The 12,353-nt window shown below is 35.4% G+C and overlaps 1 protein-coding gene across 2 annotated transcripts in view; it reads left to right on the top strand.

Annotated features, from left to right (window-relative positions):
* Positions 1 to 12,353, top strand: part of LOC149564744 (MADS-box protein AGL42-like) — a 202,916-nt gene that overhangs the window by 97,514 nt on the left and 93,049 nt on the right. The window lies entirely within an intron of this gene.

The following is a 12,353-nucleotide window of genomic DNA, read 5'->3' on the forward strand; positions in this document are numbered from 1 at the left end:
ATATTATCTGTTTGTACCAATCACAGATATCCATATGACAGGCTAGTTTTGCAATTATCATCAAGTTGGTTGATTTGGTTTGCTCAAAAATTAACCCTTGCCATTAGCTTAGCAAGTCCTTGTCGTCTTGCCAACTTTGTAATAGGGATATCTATGTTGAATTCTTGAATCATGTTGATCAATCTACATCTTCTCCCTAAAACTTCTTATTGTGAGAAGATTTCCTTCACTAAAACACTAGGTACAGAATCAATTACAATAGCTCCCATAAGATACCATGTAAATGCCTTCACAAGTTTAACTAATGCATACGCCTATTTTTCATTAATATCATACTTCAATTCTACAGCTTGCGATGATTTACTAAAAAATGTCATTGGTTGTTCATATCCATCCCCAGTCCTCTGTAATAAGACTATTGCAATAGTATGGAATGAGGCAAAATAAAATATGTGCATTGGCTTGGAATAGTTAGGAGCCCTTTAAGAAAAAGCATCTTTTATTGCTTGCTTTATTTTTTGGAAAGACATACTTGGCTAATCATTCCATCTAATTTCAGAGCCTTCATTTAACATCTTAGAAATAGTTCTACTTATTTGTGGAAAATTTGTAACAAACCTCTTGAGAAAGTTGATCCACCCAAAAAAAGATTGAATGCCTTTCACATTCTTAGGCTTCAGAATTTTATCTTTAAGTTCTACTCTTTTTGGGTCTACCCTAACACCTTGTTTTCCAACCAAGTGACCTTACAATTTACTTTCACTGACAACAAAGGCACACTTCCTAGGATTCGAGGAGATATCGTATTTGAGAGCTCTGATAAATACCTTTTCTAGATGCATATAATGATCACTTTCATTTTTTCAATTATATCGGCAAAGGCGACATCCACGGCTCTCTAGAAATTAGCACTAGCATTAGTTAAACCAAAGGGCATTCTAATATAGACATATATTCCCCAAGGTGTTGTGAATGCAGTTTTGTATTGTTCTAATTCCTTCACAACCACCTGATTGTACCTAAAGAAGCCATCCATTATGGACATCAATTTTGACCCATAAGACTTTGCAACATGTCCTCAAAAATTGGCAGACCATAATTATCCTTTAGTGAAGAGATGTTTAGATTCCTGAAATCAACACATAATCTTATATCACCATTTTTTTTGCTAACAAGAACTAGGTTTGATGCCCAAGAAAAATGCCTAATTGGTTTGATGATCCCTACATTCCTCAACTTTATCAACTCTTCCTTCATCATTGGTGGTGGAATTGCATTGATAGGCCTATGGTTTTGCCTAAAAGTTTTAAATCCCTCTTTCAATGGGACTTCATGCTGGAATAGATCCTCTCTATAGGCTTTGAAATCATCTTATGAGTATGTATTCTCTCAGTGAATCAACTAAAGTCTGACTGATTTTAGGAGACAACTTCCTACATATATGCACTTTTGTAGGTGCTTCTTTGGTTCCAAGTTTTATCTCTTCTAAACCCTTTACATTATGCTGCTTTTCAATTTTTTAATATGTTTTACAGTTATCAAAAATGGTTTATAATACAACCAACCCTTTAGGGGTCTTCTTTATTTTGAATTGGACAACTTCTTCACGCAAAATGGTATGCTTTCCATCTATTATTTAAAGAAGTGTTGCACAATCAATCTCGTGTCTTCAAAACTAGTCCTTGTAATTTTGAAACCTTATAATGTCTTTATCTTCTTCAAAGACCTGCTAGAAATAATTTTGTCATTAGGTCTTATAGAAATGTTTACCAGTAAGTCAACCATCTTCTTATTACTCCTATCCTTTCACATTATCGAAAAAGCATAAAAAAATTCTATCACATCCCAAATTAAATTTCTATATTGTTTCAATATTTTGTTCTTAGAGACATATACTCCTCTTACTTGGGAAATAATTAACTCAGAATCACCAATGTCATTTAAGCACATGATGCCATGTTTATGAGCCAAGCTGAAGCCTAACACCAAAGCCTTATACTCTACAATGTTATTTGTACATGGAAAATTGAGAGCAAAAGAGAACTTTTAAGTGCAACCATCAGGAGAAATTAAAAGAATACATGCATTTGGTCCTTCTTTGCATCATATCCCATCAAAGTACATTGTCTACAAATCTCCCTTTTCCAATTTTACTTCAGTCTCAACTTTCAATACATCATAAGAAATGTTTAAATGTGTAGCCCTTGTTTATAATTTTTATGCAGTCAAAATAAAATTCTTATCCTTGTCATTTTTTGCATATGCTTTAATCAATGGTTTATTAGTGTATAGACTAATATAATTATAACTATCTTTGACTAATTCCTAAACCTAAAACAAGAGCTCTGCTTGAGTTGGAGTCCCTACTTTGTGTGAGTTGTGTGGTAAGAGCAAAGTAAGTTTTGAATGAAAAATTATTGTTCACTAAAATAGCTTTTAATAGTGTAATTATATAAAAAAATAAAAACGTAAGTGACATCAATCATGCTATAGAACACAAAAACAAGCTTGATGAAGCTAGGAGTCTCGAAACATCTGAGACAATTTACTAGTATTAATTATCTACTTTAGGAGACTTATTGAAGGACAATTTTTTTTTGGACACTTTAGTACTATTAAAATTCTACTTCAAAGGAAAATTAAACTTTTTATTAAACTTTGTGGTATATAGACCATAAATTTGAAAAATAAAATAATGGGAATATGTAGATACATGTAAATTGTAGTATAGCAATATCACACTTGTAGAATAGTTAGAGAGAGATCTACATTTTTTTTACTGTAACATATTTATTTAATGCCTTTTAATTAGTTTGTTTCCTCCACACTTAATTCAATCTTTTCATTTTTCTTTTTAATGAGAATCATGTACGATCATTTAATTAAGGCAAAGTTTAATTGCAATATCACTGTTTGAGCAGCGATGGAAAATATCTACTAATTGGAAAATTTGCAAAAAGAGGGGTAAAAATTTATTAAGACATAAAGGAATACAACAATGAGAGCTCAACAAGGAGCTCGATCCTGAGCAACAAGATCATCGAATTCTTGCACCATTTCAAAAGACAGTTGCCTCCTATCCCTAATATTCCAACCGGGATCATGACTAGATGCCCATTTGGCTAAACAATCAGCAGTTCTATTCCATTCACGAGGAATATACGTGAACCTAATGAACTGAAAAGAGGAAGAGAAGAAAAGAATCTGCTTAACAACAGTAGCTAGCTGCCAACTAACATCCTCAAGCTCTTGCGAAGAAAGCATGTTCACCACTACCTAGGAATCAGACTCACAGATAATCTTACTCCATCCCCGCAAGCAACACTGTTCCACAGCATATAAAATAGCCTGAGCTTCCATGAGATTGTTAGTATAATCACCCTTATGAACTGAGAAGTAAAATTTAACATCCCCAGAACTACAACGAGCCACTCTGCCAATACCAGCTGGACCGAGATTCCCACGGGAAGAACCATCAGTGTTAATTTTCATAACTCCACAGGGAGGAGTCCAGTGCCCATCCCGGTTAACCCGACCCTTCCTCTGATGATGAAGCTGCCTGGACATAGAAGGAAACCTATGAGCGGTAGCCCCATCCTGCAGATGAAAATTGAGGCGATTACAGATAGCAAGATCAACCGGATCCATACCCCCATCAAGCTCACACTTCACAAGAATAGTTTCCTGAAGAGAATGTGATATTTTCCACCAAAGATGCAAAACACCAAGCCGAACATCTTGGAATATGCGACGATTCCTCTCCAACCAGATATGCCAAAGCATGAAAGATGGGCCAGCAATCCAAGCAGCATGGAGAAAAGAAGACTTGGAGGGAGTAGTACCCAAGTGGGCCCAGAACTCAGGCAAAGAGGCAGCATGCCGACAAGAGCAACCCCAAGCGCGTCACCAAAGGTGCCATATCTGAGTACAATAGGAGCAATGGAAGAACAAATGGGAGACAAACTCCTCTCCATTACCACACAAAACACAATAAGAGGGGCCCTGAAATCCACGTTTACAAAGATTATCCCAGGTATAACAACGGTTGTGAGCCACTAGCCACATGAAAAAATTGCACTTGGACCAAGAAACTTTATTCCAAACTTGCTTCAACCAAGGGACCTCAGCATCCCCAAATAATTGTCTAGTTATCTCCTGATACCCAGCAGAGACATGATATTTACCAGACAAGGTACTGCCCCAAGCCAAAACATCTGGACCAAGCATAGAAGAACACTCTCTAGAGGCCAGAATTTGAGAAAGCTCCTGACGATCCATGTATGTACCTCCAGGAGGCCAATCAGAAGAATGCTTCCATCTGTAACCAAAAACAGGTCCCAATTGATAAGGAGTTTTGTAATGAGCCACTTTATCCCATCCAGCGGCAAGAAAAGATTCACAAAGAGGCTGAAGATGAGGGTATATGGATAAAATGGAAGGGAATCCATCCCAAGCATCAGACCAAAACAAAGCCTGAGAACCTCCTTTACATATCGAAAACAGACCCCTCTTTACCAACATCGCACCTGTCTTCAAAGTATGCCAAACCATTGAGCCACGACCTTCAAGAGGAAGTGCAGAAACAGAGCAAGGATCAGCACCATGAAAATATTTATGAGTTATAATACAAGCCCAAAGTTGATGTTGTCCAGAGCACCATCGCTAATTGGAAAATTTAATTCTATATTCAAATCTTGAAAAATCCTTACAAAAAATCTAATATGATTATTTTCAATTTAAGTAGATGGGAAGTGCATGAGGAATATCGGTAGTATGGATTTGTTTGCATTCTTTTTACCCTATTAATTCTTGTTCTTTTAATCATGGATTTTAGAAGATCAATTTGACTGGTTTGCATTCTTTTTAGCCTCTTAATTCTTGTTCCGGCATCAAAAGATGAATAAAAGAAAACATAAGTTAATGAACACTTCTAATCTTAGAAATTAAAAATAATAAAGGAGTGCAAAGTAGTAAATGTCAACATTCTGAATTTATAATTTATGAAAGTATTTATTTATCTTCAAATAAAAAATAACCTACTAGTTAGACAATTCTATTTCAATTTTAAGAATTAAAAAGAAAGAAACGGTCACTCACAATGATTGTTTGAAGCAACTCTTTCACTTTATTTTTCATTTTCATTTTCATATTCATATATCCATTTTAATGCAAATATTGATTTCGATTTTCATATTCATATATCCATTTTAATGCTAATATTGAGTGGCGGACAACTCAATACTACATGCATTGGCATTCCGTAACTCATATTTAAAGTTTGTACAAATGTGTCATTAGTATAGAAAAAGCTTGAGACTAAAATAAAATAACACTCCAAAGTAGGGTTTTAGAAATCATTTTCCTAATTCTGATAAGACTAGGCAAGTCTGTGCATAAGGCAAAAAGAATTAAGGCAGATAAATGTCACTGATTAACTGTGATTTTGCTTCATCAACGTTGTTTTTATTGAAATGTTAATGATGAAAAGTAAAATCGCCCCTGAAGCTTACAAAAGTACAAATAAAACTAACCTCAAATTAGGGATTACTCTAAATATTATGATTCCGGTGACATGAGATAAAAGAAAACATAGTCAAATATGTTAATGCACTTCAACTAGAAAGGAAAAAATGGAACGTGTAATTGAATCTTTTGGTTGAGTCTAGGTCCACATAAATACTAACATAAACCATGAAAGTTTGTTTCAGATTACATTATATAAATTACTGCAAGTAAACTATAATTGTTGAGATGAGCTGAGAAATTGGATGTGAAATAGATTTTTTAACAAATAAAGAAGATAAATACTCTTATTGGACAGGAAGTATTAATGGGTTAAAGATTTTTCTTCTCTATAATTGACACAAAATTCTGAAGAAAAAAGAGGAATTTATACAAAATAAAATTATTGGCATTGAAAATTGCATCAAGTGGATAGAATATCAGACCTAGATAATCATACATATCTTTGTAGGAACCTTAGCAATGTCATAGAAAAATACTATACAAATTTCTAAAGTTTGATAAGAAACACAAACTTCATGGACACCATTGATATGTAAGTTTTAGAACTACTGAAAAACCTCAAATTACAAAAGCTATCCAAAAGTTAACTTTTAAACATCTAACTTTTAAACATCTAACATTATACTTGGTCATATCACCATGCAGTTCATTATACTTTGCCTGCACTTCTTTCTTTTATCAGTGCCTGGGAACGTATTGTCGCTAAGACCAAAAGAAGAAATAAAAGTGTTAGAGGAACTTGTCAAAAAATACGACGCTATAAAAAACTAGTAATTTCCTTCAAAGATATTTTCGTAATTAGGGGAGCTACTGGCAGTGCCATGTCGGTGAAGAAGAAAGTCATGACCCTTGAGGATGAGGTTGAGGGATAGCAAATAAGCCATAAGAATACCATCTCCAATATGATGCATAGATGAATTGTAGGGATCATCGCACCTCTACCAAAATCTCAATTCTAAAAAAATCCTCATTTCCTCCATCCCCAGTTAATACATATGCAAGTTTTACCAATTTGCACCACCAATTCCCCTCCCAGAACCCCTCGTCGAGATCGAAATGGGATTCGCTTAATCTAATCTCTGTATTCCCCCCAGACTTCCCCTACTCACCTCCTAACATTCCACCCACTGCCATTTCAATTGCTGGCATTGAAAATCCATTGGCCGTGGATCAAGCTAGTGCATAGCCGTGATTATCATTCTACTAGCGGTGGTGGAAGGTATTGAGATTTGATCCTCTACCTCTGTTTCTAACGCCATTAAATCCTAGAGAGAAATCTCACTCCTTTACCACTCCCCCTTATCGGCAACTGCAAAGAGGAGGTCACAGACACAATCCACTCTAGAATCTCTCCACGTCATTTGTCGTCGCAGTCCAAAAGCGGTTCATCATCGTGACAGAGCTCCCTACACTTACAGCCCCAATATTGTATAGAGATGTTTATCACAGTAATTGACTACTCAAGTTGATGACAGAGAATCTATAGTTGTTGCATGGTGAAACCATCTTTTTGCATTAAGAAGACATATTGACACTTGGATAGAAAATAAAAGGTATCATGAAATTCTAGCACTCAATCGAATACATTTCTAAAATTGATGAGAATTTTCTTTCACAAAAAAATAGAGAAGACTACCGGGATAAATTCAAATCGCTAATGAAGAAATAGAAATTAGTTGTAGAGAATTCAGTTTGAAAAGAAATATTTTATAAGACTATAGTTATAGAGAATTTTGCACTATTTTCGAAAGGCAAACTAATGTTAAAATGGTAACTGAAAACTTTAGTTTCCTGCTGAGACTAAAAATCCCAATATCTTACCTAAATTTTCTTACATAAAATACTATAAATTTTAGTCCATTCCATTATACCTAGTTATTTTGTAAAATGTAGAGTTGGCATGAGTCATCATGTCATGAGAGATATTTAGCAAAGGAATTTTTCTCATATACACATCATTGAGCACAGATTACTGAAACAAGGAGTGAATCAAGACCATGATAAAACTTTTAATTTTCTTACTAGCTATTATGTGAAAGTTTGAACTTCATACATAAGTAATAATATGACATTGAAGGGAAAAATAAATAAAGAGAATTGTACAAGAGAACACTATATTGACATGGTAATGTTAATGACGGATAAACCATAATGATAAATATCACAATAGAGGATAAGTTAACAACATTTTATTTGAGTAGTATGAAGTACAACTATAAGGGCCCCATTGGTAGTCAGAATTCAATGGGAATAAGAAAATCTGACTTCTAGAATTCAGAAATACAACATTTGGTTGTAAACACGAAAAAGTGGAATTAGACTTTATTAATTTTAATTTTAGACCAAAATGAGCATAGTGGAATTCCTACTTAGAAGATATAGGAATGGCCTATTCCTATTCCATTTTTTTAAAACTGAATTTAATATCTCATCGGTCCGGCCCTAATTGCATAAGCCAAATTTTTGGAGGGAAGCTATTTTTTTGGTGAAATGTGGTGAGACACAAAGGCTTAGTTAGGGAGTTCAAACAGATTTTTCTCAAATATAATGAATAAGCCCAACTCCAAAAAGACTCGTTGATGTCATTTGATGCTCAAATTATTTAAATTATTTAAAAAAAACTTATTTCAATTACAATTTCAATTCTTGCAACCAAACATAGAATATGCATCTTTCGACTTCTCTTCCAGTTCAGCCAAACAGTCTAAAAGTGGGCTTATTTGAGCATTACTGAATGTCACATCTAGCAATTCCTGCAACCGAATGGACCCCAAGGATGAATGATAAAGTTAGAAAATCATGAAAGACATCTAATGTTGTTTCAATACACATGCCTACCACAGAAACTTGGACGTAAACCTCATGGATCTCTTCTCTTTTGTGTAGTCTCCACCATTAGTATCAATAATTTATCCCTAGTAAGAAAGAAAAAAAAAGGAATATCGCATAATGAATGTGAAAAGAAAATCTTCTATCGATTTAGAAAATACTACAACATGAAACATATCCAAGTAAAAAATCCATGCATGTAATCTTTTGATATCCCTCTTTCCTTCACAACTATACAAAAAGTTTGTCAAATTTATTTAGTCTTGGTTTGTGTGAATGGACTTCTCTGTATTGTGCATACTTGTTTAAATTTGTAGTATTATAAGCTATTTGATATTCAATAAATATAGTTATAATTTTTTATTAGTACTTGTGGTAGGCTAAGTACTATAGTTATATTTTTAAAAATATTTTCATTAAGGAGTTATTAACACAAGTTCTAATACATCAATCATATTTATTTTATTTGTTTCTTTTTAAAAATGAAATCACAATTATTTGACTCTATAATTTTTCTATATTAATCTTCTATCTTTTAATTGGTTGGTTGAATTGAAGTCTGAGAAGAACCTCCTTATAGCAATATCGTGAGAATGCTCGAAATAACAGAATACAAAGTGATAGCAGAACTCAGAATAAATCTACTGATCGCAGGCCACTTCGAGGGGGTAACCTCCTTTGAGCAAGCTCAATACAATAAATTCGTCCGTGCTCATCAAGGGCCTCAACCTATTCTTATATACTGGGTACGATCTAGAAAAGTAATACTACCTATGCATGTGGGATAATAAAATAAACTCACGGGACGACTTACAAAGCATATGCGTCCAACAACTCTACTCTAACAAAATAAACAGAAGGAACACACAGGTTCCTAACATCCCCTCTCCCTTAGAAAAAAGCTTTGTCCTCAAAGCTTAAGGTGTGGAAATTGTTGTTGAATCTGAAGAAGGGGTTCCCAGGTAGCATCCTCTGGTTGCATGCCATGCCACTGAATCAAGACCTCAGAGATGGAGCGAGAGCGAAGCTGGCGAGTGCGCTGGTCAATGATTGCCACCGGCTCCAGGATAATGGATCCTTCCGTATCCATTTCAGGGAGAGTAGTTTGTGCTCTGACAGTGGTACCCAGAACTTTCTTTAGACAAGAAACATGAAAGACTGGATGAATGCGGGAAGAAGGAGGAAGTTCCAGTTTATAAGCAACTGAACCAATCTTCTGCAGAACCTGATAAGGCCCATAAAATTTTGGGGCCAGCTTATGACGCCCTTTCAGCTTTAGGGAGGATTGTTTGTATGGCTGTAGACGAAGAAAAACCATATCCCCAACTTGAAATGAGCGCTCAGAACGGTGTTGATCTGCTTGTTGTTTCATCCGATTACGGGCCATGTGAAGATTATCCTGTAAGGTACGAAGAATCTGATCCCTGCTGCGGAGAACTATGTCAACTGCCTGGACTGGTGAGCTGTTGGGAGTGTAGGGAAGGAGCACTGGAGGTGCCTGACCATAGACTGCTTCATATGGAGTCATTTTAGAGGCAGTGTGGTAAGAGGTATTGTACCACCATTCAGCTAAAGGGAGCCACTTGGCCCACTGATGTTGCTGTTCGGAAGTGAAGCAACGAAGATAAGTTTCCAAGCATTTATTGACAATTTCCGTTTGACCATCAGTTTGTGGGTGATAGCCCGAACTCATCTTCAGTTTGGTGCCAGTTTTCTGAAACAGTTCAGTCCAAAAATGACTGGTAAAAGTTGCATCACGATCAGAGACAATGGAAGAAGGGAGTCCATGAAGACGAAATATCTGGTCCATGAAGATTTGTGCAACAGAGGAGGCAGTATAGGGGTGGCTGAGGGCACAAAAATGACTATATTTCGAGAGACGATCAACCACAACCAAGATCACTGTCTTGCCACCGGATTTAGGAAGCCCTTCAATGAAATCCATAGAAATATCAGTCCAAATCCGTGTAGGGATGGGCAATGGTTCGAGCAAGCCAGGAAGGAGGGTCGTTTCACCCTTGTGGCGTTGGCAAGTATCACATTCAGCCACCATCTGTTGAATCGTCTGTTTCATTCCTTTCCAAAAGAAGTTTCTCCTTGCTCGCTCATAAGTTTTGAGGAAGCCTGAGTGCCCTGCTGAAGGAGAAGCATGGAGTTCATAAAAAATAGCCTGATGTAGAGCTGGGTTCTGAGGAAGCACTAGCCGACCCTTGTATCGAAGAGAAGCACCATCCCAAGAGTAATGTGGTATAGCAGAAGGATTATTGGCTAGCTGGTGAATGATTTGAGATAAAGAAGAGTCACTGTCATAGCCCTGCTGAACAGATGCTAACCAATTGGGAATGGGCTTAGAAATAGCGGAAAGGGAAGCTTGATTATCAAATGTGCGAGAAAGAGCATCTGCCACAATATTCTCCTTACCCTTCTTGTAGGTGATCTCATAATCATACCCCATGAGTTTGCTGACCCATTTCTGTTGTGTAGGAGAGGATACCCGTTGTTCCAGGAAGTATTTCAGACTTTGGTGATCGGTTCTGATGCAAAAATGACTCCCTAAGAGGTATGGCCGCCACTTCTGTACAGCATGCAAAATAGCCATCATTTCTTTTTCATAAGTAGAGAGGGCTAGATTCTTACCAGAGAGGGCTTTGCTAGTGAACGCAATAGGATGGTCATCTTGCAGGAGAACAGCACCCAATCCATTGCCGCAAGCATCACTCTCAATAGTGAAGGGTTTGGAAAAATCTGGCATCGCGAGAACAGGTGTACTGCACATAGCCTGTTTCAGTTGTTCAAATGCAGTCTCAGCAACAGGGGTCCAGGAGAAGGCATCCTTTTTTAACAGAGCTGTCAATGGTGCTGCAATTTTCCCGTAATCTTTGACAAACTTGCGGTAGTAGCCAGTCAACCCCAAAAAACCCCGAAGGCTCTTGAGAGTTTTAGGATGCGGCCAAGTTTTCATGGCATCTATTTTTGTAGGATCCACCCAGCGAGCCCAAGAGAGTGCTCTGATACCAGATGAGAAGAACCTCCTTATAGCAATATCGTGAGAATGCTCGAAATAACAGAATACAAAGTGATAGCAGAACTCAGAATAAATCTACTGATCGCAGGCCACTTCGAGGGGGTAACCTCCTTTGAGCAAGCTCAATACAATAAATTCGTCCGTGCCCATCAAGGGCCTCAACCTATTCTTATATACTGGGTACGATCTAGAAAAGTAATACTACCTATGCATGTGGGATAATAAAATAAACTCACGGGACGACTTACAAAGCATATGCGTCCAACAACTCTACTCTAACAAAATAAACAGAAGGAACACACAGGTTCCTAACAAAGTCTTATATGGATTTATGAGTCTTCAATATATATATTTTAATTATATTATTATATTAATAAAACATTATTTAAAGTTTATTGTATTTTACCATTATTTTTTTTTGAGTTATTTTTCAGTTTTGAAATTATAGATTTTTAGAATTAATTTTTACCATTCAATCAAAATAATAAAAAATAAAAAATATTTATATTATCTAATATTTTATTAAATTTTATTATTGATCTTGTATCCCCGACCCCTTTTTAAAGTTTTAAATTATTGGAAAAGGTCTATTCATCAAATTTTTAAAAATTATTGATTATTATAAAATAGTATTGTGTTGATATTATAATTTATTATATAATAGTACGATATGATATACAATAGGTAATATCAATAAATAATTATATTTACAAATAAAATTATAAATATATCTATATCAAAAACTTAAAGAGTCACTATGTGGGCCTTGTTTAAATCATGGTTTATATATTAAGTAAGATAGATAATTGTATGAAAATAAATCTCTTAAGTAGAAACCAATTCATTTATTGTTTATGATTGATTTATTTACCCCCATCTTTTTTATTTGACTATCATCTATAATTTTAATTTGTAATTGTTTTACAAATATATTCAAAATTCTTGAACTACTAACTTATATACATTTTTATTA

This window comes from Cupressus sempervirens, chromosome 3 (genome assembly GCF_028749045.1).
Source record: "Cupressus sempervirens isolate cs-2001-9-10 chromosome 3, ASM2874904v1, whole genome shotgun sequence".
Lineage (NCBI taxonomy): Eukaryota > Viridiplantae > Streptophyta > Pinopsida > Cupressales > Cupressaceae > Cupressus > Cupressus sempervirens.